Genomic DNA, 20,138 nt, shown 5'->3' on the forward strand with positions numbered 1-20,138 from the left:
TTTTTCAAGTTTAGGATTATGACTAGCTCCCAGACAATAATGGATGAGTTTATGATGTCATAAAACTAAGATATATATCATGTGGATTTCTTTGGTAGGGGTATATATTAAATAAAAGGACTCTAATAAATCATTAAGGCCTAATGCCTTTACACAAATCACAAAACCCTGGATAAATAAAACTAAAGCCTGCTGGTACTTAGTGCTAGTATAATTTCTACCAGCTTCTCTATTTCCAGAGTAGAAAGAAAATGAGGATTATCGTGGATCCCTCCTGGCCTAAAGCTTCTTCAGCTATCACCTCCTTTTTGACCCTACTTTGGTTCTATATCATATGTATAGAAATATTCATTATTCAATATGTCATATGGCACTGAAATGATTTTATATCTGTTTTCTCTAAAAAAAATGGGAGGTTGTCATTTTGTTTTTGTAGATCTCAGTGCCCTGAACAATGCAGAGCCTAGCACACAGTAGGCCCTCTATAGATGCTTGTCAAAATGAACTAGTGTGTGCTCACATTGAGTTTTTGCTGTTTCACATTTATGCATTTATAAAACACAGCCACTTTTGTAGACCAATTACCCAAAGTGCTAGGGAAAAATATGGACCATTCCTTTATGAAATCATAAATGCTCATTAGTAAACTGGACGATACTTAAAAGGCAACAACATAATGTGAAGTGTGGCAATATACAGACATCATCTTAATGCATAGCCTAGGTGTAGAAATTTTGAGGTTAATGCTGGATTTTAATATATGGATAAAACTTCAATAGGAAAGAATGCACCAATATCTTTAAAATGCAATTAAAGATGTATTTGTGTCAAATTGCTGCAGTGAGCTCAAGTTAGATAACAGTGAAAATTTCAGTTTGTATCATCCTATCAAAATGTCCTAGTATGAGGGCAATCCTGAAGGCTATGCTTTTAATCACAAGAGGTTGTGGTAGAGAAATGTTTTTCTATTAGGAGGACAAAAGCATAATAACTCTTTCTAACAGGGATGTTGAATATCAAGCCCAAGAAAAAACTCAAGGAATAAATTGGACAGTTAATTCAGTAAATGCACACCTGCTGAAAAGATGAGTAGCCATAGAATCAAGTATGTAAAGATACTGCCTCCTAAATAGGTTTTGAGGTTTCCAGTAGACAGTACTGTAGATAATATTTCCCTTACAATTAGGCCAACAGGGTAACTAACTGCTTATCCTATTAAGAAGACAACCATGCTATCCAATGGATACTATTCAGGGGGAGAAGGAGAGGAAAGGAGCCCCCTTCTGGGTAGCACTTCTACAGGACAATTCATTTGTGTAAGACCCAGTTACTCATTCAAAGCTAGTATTCAAATCACCATTCTTAATTAAAACTGTTGGCTGTAGTGACTAATCTGTGGATGGTTTTGAGTTGCTGCCAAAGATATATTTCCAGGAGACAGGGGAATGGGGGAGCAAAAAATAAGCTTTATGGGAAGAGAAGCTCTTTTCCCATAAATGATAAATCAATCCATTATATTTGTGATAATCAATGCCCTGGATCCTCTTCATGTCATGGTGGGAAGAAGGAAAACCTTAGTGGCTAATCATTATTAATTCATTCATTGCACTAATATTAATCATAAAGAGCTAATGTGATATTAATGTGACTGTAATGCAGGCTTCAACAAGAATTTCACTCTAGAATAGAAACACAGTATAGATTTTGTTTTCTAACTTAGTTACCTAACAAGTGCTTTTTAAAGATTTTAAGGGAAGAAGGAAACATCTGACAGGCTCTTGACCTGAGTATGGAACCAGGGGGAATTATACTGAGGGTTCACTCATAGATTTCCTGGTTGGCATAAGGGTTGTCTGAGTCAGTCAGCACTTCTGACGTTGAAATGTTCTTCCAGGAAATACGTGTTGCTGACTGCTGGGGCAGCAGTCGCAGCACAGTCAGGTTTCTCGGAATAGAATCTAATCCCTAATGGTGCCTGTCATTTCTTGAAAGGAGTTCGAGGGGGGATGAACAAGTAGGGCAATAAAGCCTGACTTCCAATTTTGAATTTAAGAACCTTTTCTGGAATGACTTTAGTCCAGTCTCTTCAAACGTGTAATAGGATTCACTTCTGAAAAGGCAAAAGCAATCTCAATTCAATAGAGTCAGTGCTTCAGAAATCAAGGAAAACGTGATCAATGTCCATTCCTCCTGTCTTAGCCCTAGGGCAGGCCACCATCTTATTGGAAAAACTCAACAGCTGGGTGATCTGGCAAACACTTGGGGCGGTAGAAGCGAATAAGGTCCAATACAATCTGACTCACCTCACTTATCTCTTACTGCTTGCATTAAAGGAGCAGCTAAGAACTCCTCACATGAATCACATTGTTTCTCGCCACCTTGCTTTGTTCACGTCAACTTCTCTGCCTAGAAGCCCCTTCTTTCCGATCCACCGACTAGCTTCCTCCTCCTATTTTAAAATTCCAGTCCAGCATCCCTTCCTCCAGGAAGCCGTCTCTGCTACTTCCTTCTCCTGAGTCATTTCTATGCTTGCTGAAATTTCTGGGTGCACATTTATTGGAATCCATTCTTCCCCTAAACATGAATTACTCAACACGTAGGTGTATTTCTTATTTATTCTTTCTAACCTCAGCACTTAACTGAACACCTGCCACATAGTAGAGAACTCAAAAATGTTAAATGAGCAAATTACTGGAATACATGAACAAGTATGTTAACAATATGTTTGAATATAAATCTTTCATTTTAAGATTTATGTCATACTAGGCACATCAGTAAGTGCTCACATAATATTTTCCAGCATACGTCTTCAATCTGTTGACTGTTTTACAATTTCTTCATCTTTTTTTCTTAGTAATCCCTAATGTCACCCTTTTTCTAATTCCGACAAGTCTCTGCAGCCCAGGGTAAGGTTACACTACTATTAATTTCACCTTTTCCAAATTTCATCTTTTCTTGTGATGGTTATGTTTGGGAGAAAAATCTATGGATGTTTCTTCCTGATGTAATCTATGATTTCTCCATCTACAAAACTGAAAAACTAATATTAGAACTAAGCCTTGTGATACAGTGTGACAGACCAGAGGTGTTGCTGTAAAGTCACGCTACTAAACATCAGGCCTCTTCCTTTTTCATACCTCTGACAGATTTTGATGTATTTTGGAACAAAATAGGAGGAGGGATAAAAGAGAGGGATAAACTTTTGTTCTCCCTCGGGTCAGTGTTCTCCTAATTTTCAATTATATACGTGTATAACTTCCCACAAGTTTATAATTTCATGGATCCTCTTTACGCTCCTCCAATTTGACACCTCTAAAAATCTGGAGATCCTCAAACACTTTTCTCTGTTCCCTATGGAAGTCACTCATGGTGGCACTGTCTCAGTGATGGAAGGCTAGAGGTCTTAGTCCATCATGACTTCCTTTCAGTTCCTAAGTGTGTGCATCTGGAGTGCTATCACTTCCACTTTCAAAATCCCTTTTGAATATTTCCTTTCTTTCCCACCTCCAGGGCCTCTGTCTTCTCATTTTTCATTCATCTTATTCAGTAGCTCCTGAACTAGCCCTGCCTTCCAGGCTCCCCTCCCTCTTTCATGTCTTCCCCACTCAAAAATAGTTATTTAATTACATCATGCCCCTGCTTAGGACCTTTAAGATGCTCAGTATAGGATTAACTCTGAAGTCCTTAGGGTAATACTCATGGTATTTTCCAATCCATCCCCTAAACACACTTCCAAGTTCATATCATGGCGTTGAAACTCATTCTCTTTCCTCTGGTCACATTTGGAATTTCAGTAGTTTATACTGGCTCAGTGGTAAAGAATCTGCCTGCCAGTACAGGAGACAAGGTTTGACCTCTGGGTGGGGAAGAACCCATGAAGAAGGAAATGGCAACCCACTCCAGTATTCTTGCCTGGAAAATCCCATTGACAGAGGAGCCTGGAAGGCTATAGTCCACGGGGTCACCGAAGAGTCAGGCATGACTCAGTGACTAAACAACAACAAATAACAAAAGTTTATACTGAGGATGGCCTGGGAAGGCAGGAATTAATTATTTGTAAAGGGCCAAGGGTTATGCTGGGTCTTGTGTGTGTTGTCTCCTCCTATTATACAAGAACTCCATGAAGAGCCTATTAACTTCTTCTATTTTAAAAATGGAACAGCAACAGCAACAAACCATGGCCCAGAAGAGTTCCATTCCACGTTTCCTAAATGACTGAGGCGGCATTCAACCTGAGATCCACCTGTCTCTACTGTCTTTCTGCGATACCATGCTGACTGGAATTCCTCAGAAGTGCTTTTTGTCTGCACTTGTATGCTCTTTTCAAGGGGATTTTCTTCTCTCTGTAATATCTGTGTCCATTTTCCCTATTCTACCTGTTAATCTGTTTATATTTAGCTTTTAGCACCTATATTTCATATAATTCTTTTTATGAAATTTGCTTCATTTTCTTTTCTCTCTTGATGCTTCACACATAAATCTGTCCTATTGCTTATTTCATTCAATTGCAATTGTAATTACCAAACTGTGCCATTTTCAATGTCAAGGAGAACATCTTACAAGCATTTCTTTGGAATCCCACACCTTATATAAACATCTGGCACATAAGAGCTTTAAATATACTTTAAGGTAAGTGTGAGTGAATGAATGTGTTTATAAAATGAAGGTATGAGGTTCATATCTTTCTCTGAAAATTCAGATGTAAAAGACATAAATTTCATTTATTACATTTCTAAACCAATTTTTGACCATATTAAATCTTCCTCCAAGTCTCCATCCTACTGGACTGATGATAAATTTAATTTTGTCAGTTTGGAAGTCCTCAAATCTACAAATTTTATGAGGTGCACGAAAGTTGGCAAACAGAATAAAAACTCTTTTTTTAAACTCCGTTATGGCTGCCTTAGGTTTTTCCACTCTCCAACCTACATGTCCCTGTGGACAGGTCATCCTGCTAAATTGTGTCAAGCCTCAACAGGGCAACTTTCCTGAGGTTGAGAAATCTAGTACCTGGAGTCATCACTATATGCAGGACTTGGTCATCCCGCTCTGAGTTTCTGCCCCTGCAGCACACTTGTTCTTGGGGAATATACACGCTCTCTACCTACTTGCACAGTCCATCTCCTCCCCAGTCACGCTAGAACTTGCCTCTACCACTCCCCTCAACATAACCCTTTCATAGAGGTAATGAGCTGAAGCTTTCAGAAAAAGAAAAAACAAGCAAGAGTCAAGGTTTGTTCAGTTGACTTCTGCTTTAGACCCCAGAAGACAATCACTGAATGAAGTAAGCAAACACAGAGGCCTTAGCTATTTTCTTTAAATGAGAGAATAGGGAAAAGGGAATAGATGTTTGAGAGCACTTATTCTTTCTTATTCCTCTCAACTGTGAAAGCACAAGTTCATATCTTAAAAACATATCTTGCCATAATGTCTATACACTTGTTTAGATACCATGTTGTATATCATTTGAGGGGGAATGGCTGTCCAGTGTAATAGTTTAAACGTGAACTCTGGAGCCAGTACTTTATATTCAAATTCCTGTTCTAATACTTAACTAGCTTATCTGTGTCTCTATTTACCAACTTATAAAATACAAATAATAACAGCACCTTCTTCATGAGGCTGTGTGACTGCTAAATCGGTTCATGTATACAAAGTCCTTACAATAATGCCTGGCACATAGTTAGTTCCATATATGTGTAAGTTAACACTTCTGTCACTGTATTCTTTAGTGAATAATCCAGTATCTTGTCTCAAGACATTTTATCTCTGATAGCTCTTCTAAATACTAGTTCAAATTTCCAAATGGATGCTGAAACTATTTCTAAGTGTTTGCTGACATTGAAACTCACATATTAAAACCAAAACTATCATTCCATCCAACCAAACTCTATTCTCATTAACTTTTTTTTTTTTTTTTTACTTTTCCAAGGCCCTCAAAGCAAGTCAGTGAATCCTACTGAATCTCTAATCACTTCCATTTTCACCATCACCACTAGTTGTGACCTAATTACAGTAAGCCCTAAATATTGCTGGGTTCCACGTCCAAGGAATCAACCACAGATATAAAACATTCAGATAAAAGTCCAGAAAGTTCCACAAAGCAAACCTTGAACTTGCCAGCCTGGCAACGACTTACATAGTATTTACAGTGTATTTACAACTCCTGCTGGGTTGCCGTCTACAGGGTTGCACAGAGTCGGACACGACTGAAGTGACTTAGCAGCAGCACATAGCATTTACATCGTATTAGGTATAAGAAATCTAGAGATGATTTAAAGTATACAGGAGGATGTGTGTAGGTTATATGCAAATACTATGCTATTTTATTTAAGGGACTTGAGCATCCACACATTTTGGTATTTGAGGGGTCTTGGAGCCAATCCTATATGGATGCAGACAGATGACTATACATACATATCAGATGAAACAGTATATGAATTTCTTCTAATTAGAAAGTATTTTAAACTGAATGAAAATAAAAACACAATATTATCAATTTGTAGGATGTCATTTAAACAGTACTGAGGGGAAAACATATAATACTAAATACCTATATTCTGAAAGAACACTCTCAAATTAATGATTGCATCTTTAATAAATTATAAAAAGAGAAACACAAAAGGCCTAGAAAAGTCAAAATAATCTTGATAAAGAACAGAGCTAGAGGAATCTAAAAAAAAAAATACAACAAACATGAATAAAACAAAGAAAAAGCCAATTTACAGATGTGAAGGACAAACATGATTATCAGTGGGGAGAAGAAAGAAGAGGCAGTATAGGATTAGGGGGGAAAAAGAGTTATTATGAGATTACATGAAATCATCTGTGTGAAACTTTTGAAAACTGTAAAGCATTATAGAATTTAAAGAATCTTTTATTCAGTTAAAATACCATTAAAATAAAAACAAAGTTAAACCAAAGAGGAGATAAGTGATAATAGAGATCAGAACATAAATCAATTAAATAGAAAAAAAAAAATCAATGAAACAAAATTCTCTTTCTGTGGGATCAACAAAAGTGATAAACTTTGAGTCAAAACAGGAGTAAAAGAGAGAAGCACAAATGACCAATATCAAGAATGAGAGGATGATCTTCACTACATGTTTGATATATTAAAGTGATACAAAGGAAAGGTTGTGAATAATTCTATGCCAGTAAATTCAATAATTCAGAGGAAATGAACAAATTCTTTGAAAAGCACAAACTACCAAAGTTCAAACAAGAAGAAACAGATAACCTGAACACCTGTATATCCATTAAGAAATTGATTTTTCTGTTTAAAATATTTTTTTCTCAAGAAAATTTCAGGCCCAGATGGCTTCACTGATGAATTCGATCAAATATTTAAGGGAGATAAAAATACCATTTCTACACAAATTCTTCCAGAAAATTGAGGAATGCTTCCCAGTTTATTTTATGAGTCTGTCACTACCCTTATATCAAAACCAGAAAGAAACAGTATGAGAAAAGAAAACAATACCAATAACTTCATTTACATAAAGATATATTTAAAATTACATAGATCTAAAATTACAAAGATATAAAAATATTCTAAACACAAATTTAGCAATTCAAATCCAATATATATATATATAAAGGGGATAAAATCAATCATGAAAGGTAGGGTTTATTTCAGGAATGCAAGTGTAGTTTAATACTAAAAAAAAAAATCAACATAATCTACTGTATTAACAGGCTAAACGTGAGAAACTACTATGATCTTCTTATTAGGCGTAGAAAAAAACATTGAAAAAAAAATTCCTTTGTGGCTCAGCTGGTAAAGAATCTGCCCACAGTGTGGGAAACCTAGGTTCGATCCCTGGGTTGGGAAGATCCCCTGGAGAAGGGAAAGGCTACCCACTCCAGTATTCTGTACTAGAGAATTCCATGGACTGTATAGTCCATAGGGTGACAAAGAGTCAGACATGACAGAGCGACTTTCACTTCACTTCACTGACACCATCAACATACCACTTAGCGGTGGGAAACTGTGCTTTCCCACTTAGGAACAAGACAAGAATGTCTTTTTCAACTTTATTTAACATTCTCTTAGAGGTTCTAGCTAGTATAACAAGGAAAGAAAAGGCATCTAGATTGGAAAGGGAGCAGTAACACTGGCTTTATTCACAGATGACATGACTTCCTATGTAAAAAATCCACTGGAATCTATAAAAAGGCTACTAGAGCTATTAAGTGAGTATAGCAAAGTGATAGTTTACAAGATCAATATTCAAGTAACAATTTTATTTTTATGTATTAAGAACAAACAATTGGAAATTAAATTTTAAAAACTACCATTTACAATAGCATCAAAAATATAAAATATGTAAGGATAATTTAACCAAAAATGTGCATAATCTGTAGCCTGAAAATTACAAAATGTCCCTGCAGAAAGTAAAGGTGATCTAATTAATTAGAGAAATTTACCTTGCTTATGGATAGGAAAATGCAATCTCACCAAGATGTCAAATCTCCCCAAACGGATCCACAGATTATCTAGACAGTGGTGACTATTTTAACTTCTCTTTGACAAGGATACTCATGTCATGAACATGCATCTGTCAAAATATACCAAATTTTACACTTTAAATTTGTGAAACTTCTTTACAAGGGCTTCCCTGGTAGCTCAGCTGGTAAAGAATCTGCCTGCAATGCAGGAGACTCCAGTTCAATTCCTGGGTCAGGAAGATCCCCTGGAGAAGGGATAGGCTACCCACTCCAGCATTCCGGCCTGGAGAATTCCATGGACTGTATAGTCACAGGGTCGCAAAGAGTTGGACATGATTGAGTGATTTTCACTTCACTTCTTTACAAGTTACTAATAACCTTAGTAAAGTTGTTTAAAAAAATTACAAAAACCTCTCCAATGCTCTCCATAGTTCTCATGTGATAAAATGAGAGCTTTTTAGTGGGAAAAAAAATGAGCTTTAAGGTTTTCCTACCAGCTAAATCACTTTCACTTCTTTGAGTATGGGTTCTCCCATCTGTAGAGCAGACATAATGTCTGGCTGAAATGATTGTTGTTATAAGTAATTATAACATCCTATTTAAAGTGTCTAGGATAGTAAATGATATCTAGTTTTTAAAATACCTTAAATGCAAGGTAACAAGTGTAAACAATCGTCAGCGATTGCCTTAGAGACCTGTCACTATTTAAAAAGAAGAGACCAGGGCATAAAAGAACTGCTGTACATTCCTGAGTTCACATTCTGCCTAGGGCTCATTCTGAGTTTATGGCACTTAATAATTTATAGAACCTTATGCTACATACAATTTTAAAACTTGTGAATGATCACAATGAAGTCCATGATTTGGTAACAATACCTGAACTTTCATACCCTTTCCTAGGCAAGTATTTGTTCACAAAATTACAACCTTATCTATTGAAAGGTAACTCTTGCCATCGACTTTTTAAAACATGTATGAATCTCAACCTAAAACAAATTTGTTAGACCATAAACGCCATTTGAAATGTACAGTTTTTCTTTAAAACTTAACATGTATCTCTGAACTTCAGCAGTTGAGTATAACTAGGTTTACGACTATGGGCGAGACCATAACATTTCTAGATCTCTGTTTCTTCATTTTTATAGAGCAAGGCTTGGATTATATGACTTCCAAGATCTTTTTCTGCTTTCAAAATGAATTGCTGGGATAATATATGATGAATTATTGGAATTCTTGAGGATTATGAATTAATCTTGGATATTTTGAAGCATATTGTTGAATATTTAATTTTATAACAATCATTAAAATACATCTGTGTTTTATCAGAGCATTATTACAAGCTTATGGAGATATTTTCTTTTTGGGATAATTTGGATCAGCAGAAAATTCAGAGCTCTCAAAATTGGAGAAAGACTGGATCCATTGATACCACCTTCATAAAGTCTAAAGAGTATCATTGTTTTAAAATAAATGTCAGGGAATAGGGCCAAAGAGTGGTATGGATTGGATTATACTATACTTACATTAATTGCTATTTTTTTTCTTTTTCAAGTATACACATTGAAAAATAGAAAATATTTTTTTAGTTTGTTGTACTTGGAATATTTACTTCAGAATACTCAGTTTTACTCTATCTCAGAAGATGACAGGTTAAAGTGTATTCATATTAAAGCTGGATTTCTCAATAGCCTGCATTTTATTTTGGGTTACAAATTTTGGAAAAGAAAATGAACATTGGGAAATAGGATTGATTTGTGTGTGTGTGCACATTTGTGTGTTACTGCCAAGATTTTAAAAGAAAAATAATAGCCAATAAAATAGACAATTTTATTGTCCATTTGTCTCATACCTAAGGTTTTATCTTTAAAAAGCCATTGTTCTTTGTCTACTTGCCTAATACATGTATGTGTGTATGTTCTGGTAAAAGCTGTAAATATGCTTTGCTGAATATAATGCTATAGGAATTCACAACAGAAAATTTAGACATAATGTTGTCTCTACTACTTTAAGAACAATATCAGGGATAACGAACTTGCATATTAGTAAACAAAAATACTCCTGTACTGTTACATATCCACATTTGTATGTGGTATGTGTGTGTGTGTGTGTATATATATATATATATATATATAGAGAGAGAGAGAGAGAGAGAGAGAGAGAGAGGGGCACACAGACACATACATACACTGAGAATATTTTAAAAGAAACTTGTCAAAATCACAATAGAAGTTGAAGAGAGCACTCACAAAATTTCCAAATCTCTGGATAATACCCAGAATAATTTTTTTAAGAAATGGAAAAATAATTATAAAACATATTGTGTTAATAAATCAGAAAAGGCACTTGAAATAATCTCATAAAATGTTATAGCTTAAATAATGCACTTCATCAGTATTCTTTGTTTAACATTTTATGTTTATTGATAAATGAAGATGCATTTAAATAATTCAAAGAAAACATTAGCTGCAAGCAAGGAATTAATAATTGATAGGACTGGAAGGACTCTTTTCACTTGGGAAATAGATAATATTAGCTTAATGTGGGGCTGTAGGAACAGAGGAAATGTAATGGATCTGCCTGCTTTAAACTGATGATGGTTATTGTGGCTTAAAAGTTGCTACAAAGGCAGAAGCGGGACAGCTCGGCAAGTGCAATAGATTTCACTCATAGGAGCTGACAGTGCAAACTGCAGTCTGATGTGTCAGATTTATACACGGGAGGAGACCTAATGATCATGACATAGACTAAGGAGATAGGAAAAAAAATAAAATGCGCGTTAACCATAATTGGAAAATGGAAAGAAAAAAACCCTTTGAACATATCATGATGTTAAAAATAAGAAAAGATTTTACTTTTCTCCATCACTATGTTTGAGGATGGAGGCCAGTTAGAATGTAGCTACCTTGCTTTTGATCAGACACCCATCATAAGGTTTGAGTTAGATTCTCACGGCAATTCAGGCAGGGGCTCCAGCTGCACATGTGCAGTGCCAGCATCTTTGGAGGGTCATGAGAGATGAACACCCTCAGAGAGAAGAGACACATATGTTGGCTATTTTCATCTCACCTGTATTTGTCCTTCTCCAAATATTAAAGAAAATTGAGTCATACACATCTGGGAGCTCCAGAGGCCATTAATTTGGCTCAGTCTTCTCCCTCTCCTCTTTCACTCCCACTCTCCGGGAGAGAGAGTTATTTTTGAGTGTGCCCAGGTAAAGTCCAGATTACTCCCTGGTAATTCATCTTTTCCATTGGGAAGGAGGCCTCAATTTTCTAATCTGGCATAATTTAAATGTATGTCTTTAATAGTTATATTTAACCCATCTTGGCCCAAAAGGACCTCTAAATACAATCAGTCATTTAAGAAATCATCCCTCAAATTTGTCACTTTTGCTTTAGAACATTAAAAACATTTAGAACATTCCCAAAACGGCAAATTTGGAATTAGTTTCAAAAAATTATCTCTTTGCTTAAATTTCAGCCACTTATAAAGTCTATGATGTGGAATTTCAAGTTTTTGTACACACTCAACATTAAGGAAACGACTATACATATTTTGATTAAATCTTAAAGATCAACATCCTTCTCTTCTCATTCCCACTCTTCACACAAAACTCAGAAAAGAAACCATATAAAGAAAAGAAAGGCAAAATAAATCTATATTTCCCCGCAAAGTTCAGTTTCTTCATTTGAAAAGGAAAAAGAAGTACAATGAAGTCATATCCTCAGACACCTCCCCAGGCCCCAGGCAGGCTAAATAAAAGGGTGAAGTGAGCTAGATGAAGAGGGGAAACCAAAATGAAGAAAGAGTGAGCAATTAATGTTGCTTAAGAGCTCTAAGTTATTGCCATGCACAAATATGGATTAAGTATTGCAATGTATTCGATTTTCAAGAGAAACAAGAAATGTGATTTTTATTCTCTGGCATCTCACAAGCTTGAAATGTGAGACCAAATTCAAATAACTTACTTGAATTGGTCCATGTTATACAGAGCAAATAGATGTGCCAGCATGACCATAAGTCAAGGGAGTGAATCCAGCCAGAAACTCTGGTGCATATTGAATGGGCCTCTTGCCTTCTCATTAAGGCATGAACTCACTTCCACTAGAAGTCTCTCATTTGTGCAGACTAAAATCTCTCACTTTCATCATTGCTTTATTTTGGAAGCCAGTTTTCCTGTGGTCAGCAGACACCAGGCTAATTAGAACTTTATGTGACTGCATTTTCAAAGTTTTTCTTAAAATTAAGTTTTAAACTGATTATGAAGAATATGTGCTTAGTCTTAAAAGCCCAGAAATCATCCATAATTCCACCATCTCAGAGCAACCACTCTTAGTAGTTTAGTGTACTGCTTTTTATTTTACTTTCCTATATATGTGCATTAACTTTTTGTATATACTCAATTCTATCAATTCCTGGGTCAGGAAGATCACCTGGAAAAGGAATAGGCCACCCGTGACAGTACTCCTGGACATCCCTGGTAGCTCAGATGGTAAAGAATCTGCCTGCTATGCAGGAGACCTGGATTCGATTCATGGTTTTGGAAGATTCCCTGAAGGAGGGCATGGCAACCCAGTCTAGTATTCTTTCCTGGAAAATTCCCAGGAACAGAGGAGCCTGGTGGGCTACAATTCATGGGGTTGCGAAGAGTTGGACATGACTGAGCGATTAAGCACAGCACACAGCAAGGGAACATTACATAATTTCTTTTGGTTACATCTTACAGATTTAATTTATAGTATATAGTAACTAAATTTATAATGTATATTTAGTTCTGTTGCAACACTATTTTTCAACATTATAAGTTCTGGTATACATACTAAAAGCACTTTTAGAAAAGGATATTATTGATTGCATAGCTTTTTAAAATTTTTCTAAGACCTAGATCTGATTCCTTAATAATTGGAATGAAATAATAATAATTGAAATACTACTCAGACATAAAAAAGAATAAAATTGATCGTTACAAAGACATTAATTGACTCAGAAGGTATTATGCTTAATGAAATGAGTCAGACAGAGAAAAACAAATACTGCGTGATATCACACGTGGAGCTAAAAAAATTAAACTAGCAAACTTAACAAAAAGAAACAGACTCACAGATATAGAGAACAAGAAATAAGCAAGATAGGGACAAGAGATTAAAGTATAAACTCATTGCAGATAGTGACTGCAGCCAGGAAATTAAAAGACGCTTGCTTCTTGGAAGAAAAGTTATGACCAACCTAGATAGCATAATAAAGAACAGAGACGTTACTTTGCCAACAAGTCTGTCTAGTCAAGGCTATGGTATTTCCAGTAGTCATTTAGGATGTGAGAGTTGGACTATAAAGAAAGCTGAATGCCGAAGAATTGATGCTTTTGAACTGTGGTGTTGGAGAAGACTCTTGAGAGTCCCTTGGACTGCAAGGAGATCCAACCAGTCCATCTTAAAGGAAACCAGTCCTGAATACTCATTGGAAGAACTTATGTTGAATCTGAAACTCCAATACTTTGGTCACCTGATGCAAAGAACTGATTCATTTGAAAAGACCCTGATGCTGGGAAAGATTGAAGGCAGGAGAAGGGGATGACAGAGAATGAGATGGTTTGATGGCATCACTGACTTAATGGACATGAGTTTGAGTAAACTCCCGGAGTTGGCGATGGACAGGGGAGCCTGGCATGCTGCAGTCCATGGGGTTGCAAAGAGTCGGACATGAATGAGCGACTAAACTGAACTGAACTACATATAAAATAAATAAACTGCATGGAAATATTATAAGGTACAAGGAACATACCCAATATTTTATAACTATAAATGGAGTATAACCTTTAAACATTAGGAATCACTATGTTGTACACTTCAAATTTATATAATATTGTAAATCAATTCTACCTGCATTAAAAAATATTCTCCTAAAACCTAGATCTGATATCTAAATAATTATCTTTGTTGAGGCCAATAAGTTTTATGCTAACCAATGAGGAAGCAAGTTAGAATTGGTGTAGGTCATTATGGCATGTTATGGACAAACAGCTTACAGAAGTATAGGACAAATTTAAGATCAATTAGGGAGCAATGACAAAGAATGTTCAAACTACCACACAACTGCATTAATTTATCATGCTAGCAAGGTTATGCTCAAAACCCAAGTTAGGCTTAAGTACATGAACTGGGAACTTCCAAATGTACAAGCTGGATTTAGAAAAGGCAGAGGAGCCAGAGGTCAAATTGCCAGCATCCGCTGGATCATAAAAAAGCAAGATAATTCCAGAAAAACATCTGCTTCATTGACTACTTTAAAGCCTTTGACTGTGTGGATCACAACAAACTGTGGAAAATTCTTAAAAGAGATGGGAATACCAGACCACCTTACCTGTCTCCTGAGAAACCAGTATGCAGGTCAAGAAGCAACAGTTAGAACCAGACATGGAAGAATGGACTGGTTCCAAATTGGGAAAGGAGTACGTCAAGCTTGTATACTGTCACCCTGCTTATTTAACTTATATGCAGAGTACATCATGTGAAATACTGGAATGGATGAAGCACAAGTTGGAATCAAGATTGCCAGGAGAAATATCAACCTCAGATATGCAGATAATACCACCCTTATGGCAGAAAGTGAAGAGGAACTAAAGAGCCTCTTGATAAAAGTAATAGAGGGGAGTGAAAAATCTGGTTTAAAACTCAACATTCAAAAATCTAAGATAATGGCATCTGGTCCCATCACTTTATGGCAAACAGAAGAGGAAAAAGTTGAAACAGTGACAGACTTTATTTTCTTAGGCTCCAAAATCACTGTGCATGGTGACGGCAGCCATGAGAAAAGATGCTTGCTCCTTGGAAGAAAAGCTATGACAAACCTAGACAGTGTATTAAAAAGCAGAGACATTACTTTGCCTACAAACATCCATACAGTCAAAGCTATGGTTTTTCCAGTAATCATGTATGGATGTGAGAGTTAAAGAAGGACCACAAAGAAGGCTGAGCACCCAAGAATTGATGCTTCCAAACTGTGGTGTTGGAGAAGACTCTTGAGAGTCTCTTGGAATTCAAGGAGATCAAACCAGTCAGTCCTAAAGGGAATCAGTCCTGAATATTCATTGGAAGGATGGATGATGAAGCTGAAACTCCAATATTTTGGCCAACCCGGATGCAAAGAACCAACTCATTGGAAAAGATCCTGATGCTGGGAAAGATCGATAGCAGGAAGAGAAGGGAATGACAGAGGATAAGATGGTTGGATGGCATCACCGACTCAATGCACATTAGTTTTGAGCAAGTTCCAGGTGATGGTGAGGGACAGGGAAGCCTGGCACGTTGCAGTCCATGGGGTCACAAAGGATTGGACATGACTGAGCAAATGAACACAAAAGGAGATCGCTATTAGTCAGGTACTCATCTCCATTCTGAGCTTTCCTATTTCTTAATAATATGTTTATTGATTCACCTATTCTTTAATCCACACATACTTTCATTTTTCTGGCTTTATTTTTAATCTTGCTTTTGGTGTTCTAGATGCTGTACTATGTTCTAGCAATACAGATACAAATATGACACAAACCCAAACTCTCATTAACTTTTTTAATAGAGGACACAGTTAAGGAAATGTATGACTAAAATGCCATATAAATACTAGAAGTGAAGACCTCAGAGGCTTAAAGATTTCATTCTTTTTCCTTTGATATATATTTTTAAGTTGTAAATGCAAATCTTTAATTTTTAGTCTCTAGTTAGTAGTTTTGAAATTTACTACTCAGCTCTTATCATATATTCATTATCATAAGCATTAAAAAACACTTACAAGTTCCAGTTAATTTATGTTTCTATACATACCTTGCAGAATATCCATAGTCTCTGTGCTCAAAGAAGTTGCATTTTAGGTAACAGTGATGTTAAATGGTACTGATTCTAAAGTCGACTCCTTCAGACTTTTACAATTTCCAAACTTTTAGAATTTTAAATGTATTATAAAAGAATGAAATGACCAGTTAGTATTGTTTTATACAAGATTTACTTTGTTGCCTACTTAAGTGTCTCAGCTTGTACTGATAGGAGAGGAATGCATTTGTTCCAGCTGAGAACAGATACAGGTTAACACTTGGAAAGCCTGTGCCCAAGAGCCCAGTAACTGAATGTCAAGATTGGCAGCTATATAAACTGGGGATGGCTAGAAGTGTGAGCCTGTTTTATTCTGTTCAGGCTGCTACGCCCAAATGCTACAGTCTGGGTGGTTTATGAACAACAGAAATTTATTTCCCATAGTTCTGGAGGCTGGAAGTCTACATCGGATTTCCAGCATAGTCATATTCTGGTGAAGGCCCTTTTCCAAGTTGCATACTACCAACTTCTCAACTTCTCTGTGACCTCATATGGTAAAAATAGGGCTGGGAGTGACATGGGGTCTCTCTTATAAAAGCAATAATCCCACTTCAGGAGGGATCCACTCTCATGACTTAAGAACCTCTCAAAGGTCCCACATTTTAATGCCATCCCATTGGATATCAGGATTTCAACTTATGACTTTGAAGGAGACAAAAGCATTTAGGCCATAGTAGAGCAAGAGTGCACAGTGAGAAGATCAGGACTAAAAGAGGAAATCAGATAGCCAGACCTCACCAGGTAGTATGGCGGACTCTGTAGGGGGAGTAGGGAGTCCCCCTGTAGGGACTCCAGGGCTCAGATACCATTCTGCCTGGTTACTGAGTACCACCCTCCACCAATTTTTTATTCAGCTTGCAGCGCTTTCTGTACCTTGTCAAAAGAACAAAAAGCACAATTTGGTTACTGGTTTTAGAACTTCCTACTGTTGATTAGGTAATAAAATTTGATATTAAATATGATCTGCAGATAAAAGTTTCAGAAGCCCAGACATTTGCTGTGCCTACTTATTTGTAAAGCAGGCATAGCACTTCCTAAGAACCATACTTACAAGCTGTTTTAAGAACTATCCGTACTTAAGGAGTTTGAAATTTAAAAGCTTAACTTAAATGTTAAATAAAAATTTAACTTTTTATTAAGAATATATTCAGAAATAAACCCACACACACATAATCAGTTTATAACAAAGGAATCAAGAACATAAAATGCAGAAAGGACAGTATCTCCAATTAAAGTGTTGGGAATATTGGACAGCTACATATAATAAATGAAACTTCACTACTACCTCACACCAAATATATACAAAAAAATGGATTAAAGACTTGAGTGTAAAACCTGAAATCATAAAATTCCTAGAAGAAAACAAAGGTGGTAAGCTCCTTGACATTGGTCTCTGCAAGGATATTTTAGGTTTGACATCAAAAGACAACAAAAGCAAAAACAGATAAGTGGGACAACTTCAAACTAAAAAGTTCTTCACAGAAAACAAAACCATCAACAAAATGAAAAGGTAAATATGGAATGGGAGAGAATATTTGCAAATCTTATATCTGATGAGCGTTTAATATCCAAAATATATAAAAATGCAAACAACTCAATAGCAGAAACAATCCAGTTTAAAAATGGGCACAGGATGTGAATTGGCATTTTTCCCAAGAAGATATACAGATGGCCAAAAAGTACATGAAAAGATGCTCAACATCACCAGGGAAATGCAAATCAAAACCACGGTGAGCTATCACCTTACAACCTAGAATGGTTATTACCAAAAAGTCAAGTAATAACACATGTTGGCAAGTGGGTGCCAGGAAGGGAGCCCTCAAGCACTGGTAGAAATGTAAAGTGATGCAGCCACTATGGAAAACAGTGTGGAAATTCCTCAGAAAGTAAAAATAGAACTACTGTATGGTCAACTTCTGGATATTGATCCAGAGAAGATGCTGATGCAGCCACTATGGAAAACAGTGTGGAAATTCCTCAGAAAGTAAAAATAGAACTACTGTATGGTCAACTTCTGGATATTGATCCAGAGAAGATGCTGATGCAGCCACTATGGAAAACAGTATGGAAATTCCTCAGAAAATAAAAATAGAACTACTGTATGGTCAACTTCTGGATATTTATCCAGAGAAGATGAGAATACTAGCTCAAGAAGATATGCACCCCTATATTCACTGCAGCATTATTTACAATAGACAAGATATGGAAGCCGCATGTGTCTATCAATGCAGGAATGGATAAAGAAAATGGGGGATACACACATTTATTATTCAGCCATAAAAAGGCAAGAAATCTTGCCATTTACAACTACATGTATAAAACTTGAGGGGATTATGCTAAATGAAATGTCAGACAGAGAAAGACAAATATTGTATGATCTCGCTTATGGGTGGAATCTAAAACACGAGTTCACAATCATCACCACCACTCCCACAACAACAATAGAGCTCATTGATAATGGAGACTGATCTTTCTCAGGGAGGTGTAATAAGTCAGGGGCTGCAAATACAGCATGGTGACTATACTCGATAAAACTTGTATTGTGTATTTCAAGTTGCTATGAGACTAGATCTTAAAAATTCTCACCTCCAGAAAAAAATTTTCTAACTATGCGTGGTGTTGGATGTTAACTAGATTTATCATGGATGTTAACTAGATTTATTATGGTATTATTTCACAATATATGCAAATACTGAATCAATACACATATAGGCACCTAATATAATATACACCTAAAACTAATGTACAATATTTCAATTATACCTCAATTCAGAAAAGTTTATTAAGCCATCTCAAAGTCCCATGGATGGTAGATAGTAAATAAACAGCCCCCACCTTCTGCTTACCTCCAAACTTACTGATGAGAAAAGACATGTGAAACAAATGGAAAATAACACAAGACAAGGAAAAATTGCATCATTAAGGTCTAATACCTCATTCTACTCACTGGAACTTCTCTTTACAGAGACATTTGGTACATAAAGAAATTTGTTCTAGTTAAGCCATGGTAAACATCTGAATGTGGTAAAGTTGTGAAAATACTCTTACCTCGGTTCTTTATTCTTGGATGATTTCAAACTGATTGAAAGTGGTCTGTTCTACAAGCAAATCCTCATTTCTCAGCTCTCACTTTGCCTGGTGGGTTAAGTCAGGACATGTTAGGTTAACTACTGCTAGCAAAGAGGAAAGAAAGATAAAGGATAATACACTAAAACTGAAGAGCAGAATTCAAAGCGATATCAGAAATAACCAATCAGTGGGAATGCACTGAAGTAACTCTTGAGTTGAATTCCCTACAGACATAAGGATTCCTCACACTGCACACACTAAGGATGGGCTAAGATCACAGGGATCGTCTGAGTTTGAAATCCCAAGTAACTCAGATTCTTGCTCACAGCTGCTCACCAGTCCTTTTGTCTACATTCAATAGTATGTATGTGTGTGTGAAAAAATCTCAGTCATGTCCCACTCTTTGCCACCCCATGGACTGTACCTGCCAGGCTCCTCTGTTCATGGGTTCTCCAGGGAACCCATGGACAGAGAATACTGAAGTGGGTTGCCATGCCCTCCACTAGGGGATCTTCCTAACCCAGGGATCAAACCCAGGTCTCCCGCATTGCAGACAGATTCATTACAGTCTGAGCCACCTGGGATAGTAGGCATGTATATAACAATGGGCTGCAGAAACCGCAGTGGCAGAAAGCAACTTTCTTCTCCAGCCAACATGAATCCTCTCAACACAACACTGAGCTGGATGAGCCAGCAATGACAGTAGACACATACATCTAGGATTTTGTTTTTTAAACTATATATACTGCTTTA

Source organism: Bos taurus, chromosome 10 (assembly GCF_002263795.3).
Source record: "Bos taurus isolate L1 Dominette 01449 registration number 42190680 breed Hereford chromosome 10, ARS-UCD2.0, whole genome shotgun sequence".
NCBI classification, from domain to species: Eukaryota; Metazoa; Chordata; class Mammalia; order Artiodactyla; family Bovidae; genus Bos; species Bos taurus.